Source organism: Pristis pectinata, chromosome 2 (assembly GCF_009764475.1).
Source record: "Pristis pectinata isolate sPriPec2 chromosome 2, sPriPec2.1.pri, whole genome shotgun sequence".
NCBI classification, from domain to species: Eukaryota; Metazoa; Chordata; class Chondrichthyes; order Rhinopristiformes; family Pristidae; genus Pristis; species Pristis pectinata.
In genome coordinates, this window is record NC_067406.1 from 135,014,818 (window position 1) to 135,025,415 (window position 10,598).

The following is a 10,598-nucleotide window of genomic DNA, read 5'->3' on the forward strand; positions in this document are numbered from 1 at the left end:
TTTTTTTCTTTTACGAGCTCTCTACAAATATCAAGATATATTTTTAATATACAGGCACCTCGAGGGTTTAAAGCCCATATGAAGCACAATGAAGTATGTACTATTGGTGAATAATGTTTAGAGCAACAGATGTAACATAGATAAAGTTATGTTAATCCCCCCTTCTTAACCTACACATTATAGTTAGCATAGAAAGAGTAAATGGTGAGGTAATTTTGGAGAGAATTATATCGGGAACCATGGATAGCAGTGAGTGTTTGCCAGAAAATTATCTTTTAAAGGAGTCCAGATGATGAATTGCTTGAAATTTGCTGTTTAAGTTTATCTTGATCTGTATCCAGTGAATGGGATTATTTTTATCCCAGTCACTCTGTGAGCTATTTCCTGTACTTCAACAGTGCTATTGACAATGCAATGTGTAAACTTGCAATGCTAAGATGCAAGACTGCAAGATGTCAGTCTATATAAAGGTTAATGGGAGACCATACTCAGTAGATGCATTAAAAGATGCATTATGTTGTGCTGGAATCTGTGCATGGTTCCAAGCTGGTTTGGGGTATCTATGCTTCCAGGAGGCACAACCAAGATCCATGCACATAAGGGAGCTTTGAATCATCTGTGCATCAATCCCTGACCACTCAGTATTTTAAGTAATTAAACAACCCCTCCTGCCACTTCCGTGTTAAAAAAAATGACCATTAGCAGAGATGAACAGTTGTTTGAGATCACTGATGCCACAAAAGCCAGGCATAAAAGTTATGTATTAAATGAATTATCATACTCTACTTATTGTTTGCAAGGGAATTTCTCAGAAAGCAGGAGCTGGGGAATGAGGCACAGAGATATACTATACACTTTATTCAATTTGCTTTGTGGACACAATTACCGTCAGTTTGTTAAGTAAATCAAATGGAAGCTATCGTCTCTTGGCTTCCCCGTCTCCTCCATTGTCTCTACACCTCCTCATCCCATCACACACCATAAATATTAAAGAAGCCATTGTAATTATTGAAAGAATATATGTATTGAATCTCAGACTTATTTTTAAAGCAAGCATCACAGGTCTTAGAGAACTGGGAGAAATTCCAATAATTTTGCAGTTACCAATATTCTGTCTTCACATCAACGTTATTAAAGTAGCGAGATTATTTAATCTAAGATTTAATCTAATCATTTTGCTGTGGAATTCTTACAAGTGTCTCAGTGTTGCTTTTCAGAGCTGTTAATATCATTCAACTAGAACCAATTATATTTAGTTTTATTTCCCAAGATGCTAGGGGAAATAAAGTTTTCTTTTGTATAGTATTTTACATGTATTCAAAAGGATTTATTTTACATATGACTATTCATAATTTTTTTAAATAAAGCAGATCGTGATTATTCATTAATTACACTACTGGATTGTAGCTTTTTTATTGTATGCTTCTTCAACTTCCATATTGCTGAAGTGCTGGACTTTAATTCACAGGGTAGAAATTGAAAACACATTCTAAAATGCATTGCAAATGAGGACCTGCAGCAAGTTCTTTTGGGGCTGCAGTTTGTGTTTAAGCATTGCAAATCGCAGATGTGAGAAAATGTGAGTACGTGAAATTAGAATATGTGAGAAATGTGAATTTAGCTGCAGGATCCCATCTTGACATGGAGCCTTTGAACTGATGGTTCTCATTAATGGTACCTTCAAGTGGTGGATTACCCAACCCTGGTGTTAGAGCAGACATTGGAATGAGCACCTTTTTGGCTGTATGACAGTAGAGTTTGGAATAGGAGGACATGATTGTCTCTGGAACCCCCATCAAATATAAAGCCTTAGCAACAAGCAAGATGCTGGAAGAACTCAGTGGGTCAGGCAGCATCTGTGGAAGGAAATAGACAGTTGATGTTTCGGGTTGAGACCCTTCATCTGGACTGGAATCCAGATTCCAGCATCTGCAATCTCCAAATATAAAGCCTTATCTTGGAGCCATCTGGCCTTTAGGCGAGGATTGCAGGATTGCTTCCATGGTGGATACCACAGTAGAAACACAGGAATGAGTTAGGATGACCCCTTTAAATGATGGACTGATCTTGCCTCAGAGCTGACCCAACCTTGAAAAGGCAAAGCTACCCTACCATTGGAGCACCAGGTCCCATTATAACGGATGGAGAGGATGTAGCCAAACAGGCAAAAGGAGCTCTCATTTAAAATTATTCTTCATGCACAAGGGTCAGTCTCCCCTATGTCCCCACAAGAAATTAACAGTGAGGGGATACCTTCTTGATTAGCTGCAGCCGATGTGGGGTGATGTTTCTCTCACAGATTCAGAAAACATTGGGATACCTGCTGATAGTATTCCCTCACTCATGAAGCTAAGGAAATGGTTCTCCATTGTCATGAAGGATTCCTTTATGGGCTGTGGAAAGTTTAAGGATGGGGATGGAGAGGTTGCTCTCTAAGGACCGGGCCTGTGATCTATAGAGTTTAGAAGAATGGATGCTGATATCATTGAAGCAGACAAAATTTTCGACAGGGTAGAAGCAGGAATGATGTTTTCCCTGAACAATGTGATTAGAACCAAGGGTCAAAGTCTCCAAATAAGGGTTTCGTCAGTCAGGACTGAAATGAGAAGAAGTTCCTTCACTGAGAAAGTAGTGAACCTTTGGAAAGCTGTGATGCTTCAGTCACTGAGTTTATTCCAGAAAGAAATTAATAGATTTTAGGATGTAGAGGGAGTCAAGGGATCTAGGTTAGTGTAGGAAAGTGACACCGGAGATGTGTACTCAGGCACAATCAGAAAGTATGAAGTATCTCTCAGGCAACCAAACTGCAATCCAACCTTAGACCATCCACTGCCTCTGAATAGAGGGTTCAAATAACTTAAGAGCATAAGGAGCATGAGAAGTACAACATTACAGCAGAAGGCCAGGACTAAACCAATCTGGCCCTCAAGCCATTCACTAGATCAGTGCTGATCCATTCTTGGCCTTGATACCTCTTTCCTGCTTTCTTCATACCTCTTGACTTCCTTGCATGGTAAATGTCCATCAGTCTTTGCCTTGAGTATATTCAATGACTCAGCCTGCACATATGTCTGAGGTACAGAATTCCAAAGGACATAAGAACTCAAGAAACAGGAGGATAAGAATCACAACAATTTGGCTGAAAAATTTCCTCCTCAACTCCATCTGAAATGGGAAACCCTTTATTCCTGAACTATACCCCGCATTGTAGATGGCCCCAATAAGGGAAACAGCATCCACCTCGTCGAACCCACTCAGAACCTTATCTTTACAAGATTTCCTCTTATTCTTCTATACTCCAATGATTATAAACTCAACCTGCTCAACTCTACTTCGGACATCAGGAACCAACCAAGTGAGCTGTTTCCAATGCAAGCACATGCCTACTGAAAACCCATCAGTGCCATTGGTGGAAATATTGGTATTGGTATTGGTTTACTATTGTCACTTGTACCAAGGTACAGTGAAAAACTTGACTTGCATTCCGATTGTACAGGTCAATTCATTACACAGTGCAGTGACATTGGGTTATAATGGGTAAAAATAAATAATTTATGCTTAAAGGTTAAAGAGATTGTATATGCTAGCAGCAAAACATAAACAAAATTCCAGAGCATTTCAGTAAAGGCTCAAGCATTTACTTTAAAAAATACGATTTTTAAAGGTACTGCCACCAAAAATTCCTTTCACTTGCAAATCTTGGGAACCTTGTGTCCTGTTGACCATTGAGTGGAGCCCTCAGTCAATCTTCTTAAAGCTTAATAAAAGTCTCAGGTGCTTTGTGAGGGAGTTCAAACAACGTCTGCCTACATTCAATTAGGCAACTTAACAGGATTTGGTGGTCTATTACATTCCATCTACACCCCAAAGCCGAACAAAACAAATATGAAACTGACCCTCTATAAACTGAAAACTGCATTCTTGTGTGCTACCTTGTATAGATTAATTTAGGCTAGGAAAGGAAACTTGACATCCTTAACCAGTCTGGCCTACATGTGACCCCAAGCAAGCTGATGTTGTTAATTCTAAACCTTCATTTCAGGGGGTAGCTAGCGATGAACAATAAACATCAACATTTCCAACAATGTCCGCGTGTAGACTAAACTCCTTTGAAGATTTATTTAGGGATAAACAACATACTGAAGAACAAGACATTGGAAAATAGTATAAGTGGGATTAGTCCACAAGAGGTTTTGATTTGCTTTTGAAATTATCAACAATAAGACAATAAATACTTAAGGGCCATGAGATTCCTGTGTTATAGGAAACTTTTCCTTTGATGTACAGATGAACAGTCAGGGATTATCAATTTGATTGAATTAGCCAACAAAGCAAGAACAGTGACAATGACACCAATGCTAAATCACATGAAAGGTTTTCCTAAAAGCATAGCGATCATGGATCACAAGGCCATCTGTGTCCCGTGGATACTTCCAAATCATTGCCATCTGCCAAGCTGCACATAGATGTCTTAAACTGGTTCTTTATTCTATTAAGGGAGTCCTTTTATCAGATATCTGTTTACCTGCAGAGTAATTGTTGTCTTCTACTTTGTAATAGTTTTGAATCATATGAAATAAAGAATGAACTTCTCTTTCCATTACAGGTTGCTTACAGGTCAACTGTTCAAACATGAGACTAAAGTCAGAAATTGGAACATAAAATTCTCCCTTTCTTCCCCTTAGATTTTCCCTGTAGCAATGGGAAATCTTAATTTCTTACTCTCTTGCGATCTGAACTCATCAGCGAGTGTTCATTTGTCATCAGTGACATCCTCCGCAATGATGTACGAAGAAGGGTACTTGCCAAAAAGGAAAGGGAAAGAGGCCAAAATTCCTTCTAATATTTGGGACAGGCCAGGACAGATGTTGGAATGGAACCTAAGTACAGTTGTTCCCTGTGGATTTAATACCATTGAAGTTGGTAACTCTGTAGGAGACCACTTGTTTTGGATCTGTGGCAGAGTGATCCAAAACTGATCCTCTTGTCCCAGCACCTCCAATGGAAAGTTATTTGATTTATCCAACCATTCCCTGTCCAACAATCGTTGACAAAAACATAAATAAAAGCCAAAAAATAAAGCTGGAAAAACTCAGCAGTTGGGCAGCATCTGTGGAGACAGAAGCAGAACATTTCAGGTCATCAACCTTTCATCAGGAAGGTCGACTTAAACTGCCTATAAACTTTCTAATTTACTCACTGGTCATTTAGGGGCAGATATGTGTGTATCATTCTTATGTTTATGAATGGAAGATAAATAGAAAGGAAGATAAAGGAATGTAATATAGCTTATATAGAAATTTCCACTTCAGGAGATCAGTTTTAAGATATTTTGGAACCTAGCCTTTGGTGCTATGGGAAATATGGCAGCCAATTTGGGCACAGAAAGCTCCCACAAACAGCACTGAGATAATATTGTCATTAAATATTATCTCATATTTCAATGCCCACTGAATGGCCCTAAACATGTCATAAAGTACTGGCTGTACATTTGCCTCTTCTTCCAGAGTTCAGTTCCATCAACTGAAGCAAATTTCAGAACTGTCTAATACTTGATGTTTAACACTGGCAAATAGGAATGAATTTCTAAGCATTTTTATCTGAAAGAACAGATTTGTTCAATGTCTTGTCCAAAAGACAGACAAGCTGAAGAGTCAACCTGATTCCATGTCCAATTTTCTAGAATTATCTTCTAAGACAGGAAGGAGCACTAGAAAATGAATGACATTTAAAACAACAGATGCTTATGCTGAGGCAGTAGAGATACTTAAATTTAAAAAGGTTGATATTTCTCAGCTAATTATGTCGCAAAGTTGGGAAATTGCTGGCATCGCTAGAATTAGCTAACCCTGTCCTGAGGCAAGAACCCTAAAGGGACATGGATCTCACCCATTTGGTAAGGCATTTGACAAGGTCCTGCATGGTAGGGTGGCCCAGAAAGCAGATGGTATCCAAGGCGAATTGGCTACTTGGATCCAAAATTGGCTTGGCGACAGGAGGCCAAGGGTAGCGGTGGGAGGATGCTCTTCTGATTGGAAGTCTCTGACTAGTGATGTTCCACAGGGATCAGCTCTGGACCCTTGTTGTTTATGATCTATATTAACAACTTGGATGTGAATGTAGGAGGTATGATTAGTAAGGCTGCAGATGCAACAAAAGTTAGTGGTGTTGTGGGTAGCTAGGAAAGTTGTCCAAGGCTACAGCAGGATATAGATCAGATGGAAATTTGGGCGGAACATTGGCATGTGGAACTTAATCCTGAAAAGTGCAAGATGGTGCATTTTGGGAAGTCAAATAGGGGTAGGGCATATACTGTAAATGGGAGGGCACTGAGCTGATGAACAGAGGGACTTTGGAGTTCAAGTATATAGTTTCCTGAAGGTGGCAAAACAGGTGGATAAGATGGTAAAGCAGGCACTCGACATGCTTTCCTTCATAGGTCAGGACAAAGAATATAAAAGTTGGGATGTTATGTTGCAATTTTGAAAAAAGTGTTGTGTGCAATTCTGGTCACCACACTGTAGGAAGGATCTGGTTGTACTGGAGAGAGTGCAGAGGAGATTCACCAGGATGTTCACTGGATTGGAGGAGTTTAGTTAAGGAGAGAGATTGGATAGGTTGGATTTGTTTTTCCTTAAGTGAAGGAGGGGTGTCCTGATAAAAGTATATAAAAATATAAGAGGCATGGATAGAGCATAGAACAGTACAGCATGGAACAGGCCTTTTGGCCCACAATGTTGTGCCAACATAGCTAATCCCTCCTACCTACAGCATGCTCATATCCCTCTGTTTTCCTCTCATTCATGTGCCTATCCAAGCCCCTCTTAAAAGCCCCCAATGAATTTGCCTCCACCACCCTATTAGGCAATGCATTCCAGGCATCCACCTCTCTCTCAGTAAAAAACTTACCCCTCACGTCTGTTCTAAGCCTACCCCCTCTCACCTTAAATATATGCCCTCTGGTATTGGATTACTCAATAATGGGAAAGGGTAGATCGAATCTTGTTTCCCATAGTGGGCATACCAAAAACAATAGGGCATAGGTGTAAGGTGAGAGGAAGGAGTTTTAAAGATCTGAGGGGAAGGTTTTTTACACAGAAAGTGGTTTTACCTGGAACTCACTGCCAGAGGAGGTGATGGAATCAGATACAATCACTGTGTTTAAGAGACATTTAGACAGGCACTTGAACAGGCAGGGCAGAGATCTAATGCAGGCAACTAGGATTAGTATAGATCAGCTAAAAGGTCAGTATGGGCATGTGGGTCGATGGGCCCATTCCTATGCTGTACAACTTTATGACTTTATAACTCTATGACACCCAATAACACCTGACCTGAAGTATTCTGCAGCACCTTCTGAGAAAAGTTTTCAGTGAGGATCAGCTGGAGGAACAACCCTACCTCCCTTCCCTCCCACACCAACTCCTCACTTCCCCAAGGACCCAGTTTGGTTTTACTAGTCCTATGCAGCAATTAGTAAAAATAATGAACCTTCTTTACACAAGTTTCAAACGAACTCATCAAAACTTGTATTCATCTGTTCAATATACTTGACAAATGTTACAATTTAAAAAGTTGGAAAATACCCTTGGTGTCTGGAAGGGCTAGGTGGATGGGGTGATGCTGGGGCTCAGAGTGAGTGGATACAAGTGTTGCCTTGGGGAAGCCATGAGATGTCAGCTTTGTCACGGTTGCCAAATTGTGTGTAGATGAAATGGAGGCCACCATGGTCTCTCAGAACATCTCTAGGACTGGAAGGTGGCAAAAAATGGCAGCTGGAAGGTGGCTCAGTTGAATTTTTCAACATGATAATGAAGCCAACACGGGTTGTGTTCTCCACAGATGGGCAAGTTCAGGTCAGGAGTGAGTGGGAGCATCTCTGAGATTAACCTTTCTCTGACGGAGATTGTTAATTCACTAACCAATGCTGACCCATCAATTAACTGACAGTAACTTTAGTTCCATCAGAGCCCTCTGTTTCTCATTAAATCAAGTAGGAAGTGGAATTATACATAAATTGCAATCTGGTGATTAAGATAGCAGAAACTGAAGTACCCTTTTGGTTTCCAAGTCTTGTAATGTGGACTGGACACATTGCAATGATTACTGAGTCTGCGACATTACTGGATTGAAGCCTGATAAATTTAATGTCTTGGAACAGACAGTACTTTGTCCCCAGGTAGTTTTAAAATTTTATACTGTATGTTTTAATATTTTTCTTGTTTACATCTAAAGAAACTCATATAACATCTTCCACAACTTCAGAAGATACAGGAGAACTGTTTGGTTAGAAAATGTTTTTGATGTGTGATACAGTCTGCACCATTTCCAGTGTTGAACTAGTTGTTAACCCAATTCTCCTGCTATTATTGTTGAACAGTAAAGGCATCAGAGCCCCAGACATTCACAACATGACACAAGCAACAAGCAACTGGCCTCAATTTCTAATTTTCTGGCTAGTAAGTCAGATTGCCTTTTACCTATAATGCTGATGTTGAGGCAGCAACAGTATTTCAGGGATTTGCCCAGCTCACAACTTGGTAGTTCTGGCAGGCAACACAGACAGCCTCAACCTATTTCTTGACAATACTTTGATGGTTCTCTTGGTAGTATTAATGGCTTTGACCAATTGACTGGGCGAGACTGGAGACTTTGAACAATGTTCCTGCTCCAGCAACTATTCACACTGTTTTGCCTGTAGTTTTGACTGTTCCTAATGACACTAGCACTTCAGGTGGTCTCCTGGTGACATTAGTGGTTCCATCTGTTTCCCGGCATGTCAACAACAAGCAGCTGATTCTCCACCTTTGAGAAACAATCTATGGCTCTATTTCCCTTGACTGTGCACCAATCTTACTAATCACAACAGATGTAGTTTGATATATTTAAGCATATAACAAAATAAGAAATAAACCCTGCATTTGGCAGCCAAAGTAGCCAAAATGGAACAATTATGGTGGTTTTGTGCTCTATTAATAATTTAATTGAAATACACCAATCAAGTGTTATCAAAACTTCATGAAGTTGCAAATTTGAGAAATACGGTAAAAATAAGTGGGAAACAGCCGAATAGCTTTTCAGCATGGTATTAACTGACTCTTAACTCCACATCAGACACATTATCCTTGTACTTAAGTACGTATGATTTAAATCACAGCCTTAATAATTTCACAGTTTTATTAGTGAAAAACATGGTGCCCTGATTAATTACTGTTTGACTGCCCTGGATTAGATAAAATTAGATTATATTAGATTAGATTAGATCAGATTAGATCAGATTAGATTAGATTAGATTAGATTAGATTAGATTAGATTAGATTAGATTAGATTAGATTAGATTAGATTAGATATCTTTATTAGTCACATGTACATTGAAACACAGAGTGAAATGCATTTTTTGCATGGAGTGTTCTGGGGGCAGCCTGCAAATGTCGCCCTGCTTCCGGCGCCAACATAGAATGCCCACAACTTCTCAACCTGTACGTCTTCAGAATGTGGGAGGAAACCCATGCAGACACGGGGAGAACGCACAAACTCCTTACAGACAGCGACGGGAATTGAACCCAGGTCGCTGGCACAGTAAAGCGTTACGCTAACCAGTACTCCAGTCACATTGTTAGTTTAGGAACTTTTGCCTGGATTTGCCTGCTTTGCAGATTGCCTTTTACCTATAATGCTGAGGTTGAGGCAGCAACAGTATTTCAGGGACTTGACCAGCTCACAACTTGGTAGTTCTGGCAGATTCGACTGCTCTCTTGGCAAGACTGTTGACAACAATTGTTACCCAGGAAACACAGACAGCCTCAACCTATTTCTTGACAATACTTTGATCATATCTAGTTGCTCATAAAGTGGTTGGCTCCAATAATCATCGCTGTTTTCAGTCGCTTCCTCACTGAAGTTATGCATTCTGTGTCAAGAATGAAGTACTTGGGTAAATAAACTGGCTTGCATATGAATATAAGAATTAAAATGATTTGCATAACTAAACCACTTGGTCCCAGATTAGAGAGCTACTACTCATCTCACCAAATTACTGAATCGCCAAACCACCATTCTTAATTTGGTTTCAGAGGTACTGACAAAAATGCACGAGGTGTCATGGTGATGCAGCCATTGTAGCTTCTGCCTCACAGCTCGAGGGACCTGGGTTCAATCCCTGTGTGCTACCTATGTGGAGTTTGTAGGTTTTCCCCATAACAGTGTGTGTTCTCCCATTGGTGCTCCAGTTTCCTCCCACATCCCAAAGACATTGGCTACTATAAATTTCCTATAGTGTAGGGAAGCTGCAAAATAATCAAAGGGGGAATGGATGGACATGTGAGAGAGAGAATCAGATGCAGGGGTACAGGGAAATGAAGAGAGGTAAGAGGTAAGGTCAGGCAGAAGATACAGGAGCCTGAGGGCACGTACCACCAGGCTCAAAGTCAGCTTCTATCTCACTGTGATAAGACTATTGAACAGTTCCGTTATACGATGAGACGGACTCTTGACCACACAATCTACCTTGTTTGACCTTGCATCTTATTGTCTACCTGCAATGTACTTCCCTGTAGCTGTGACACTTTACTCTGTATTCTGTTATTGTTTTTACCCTG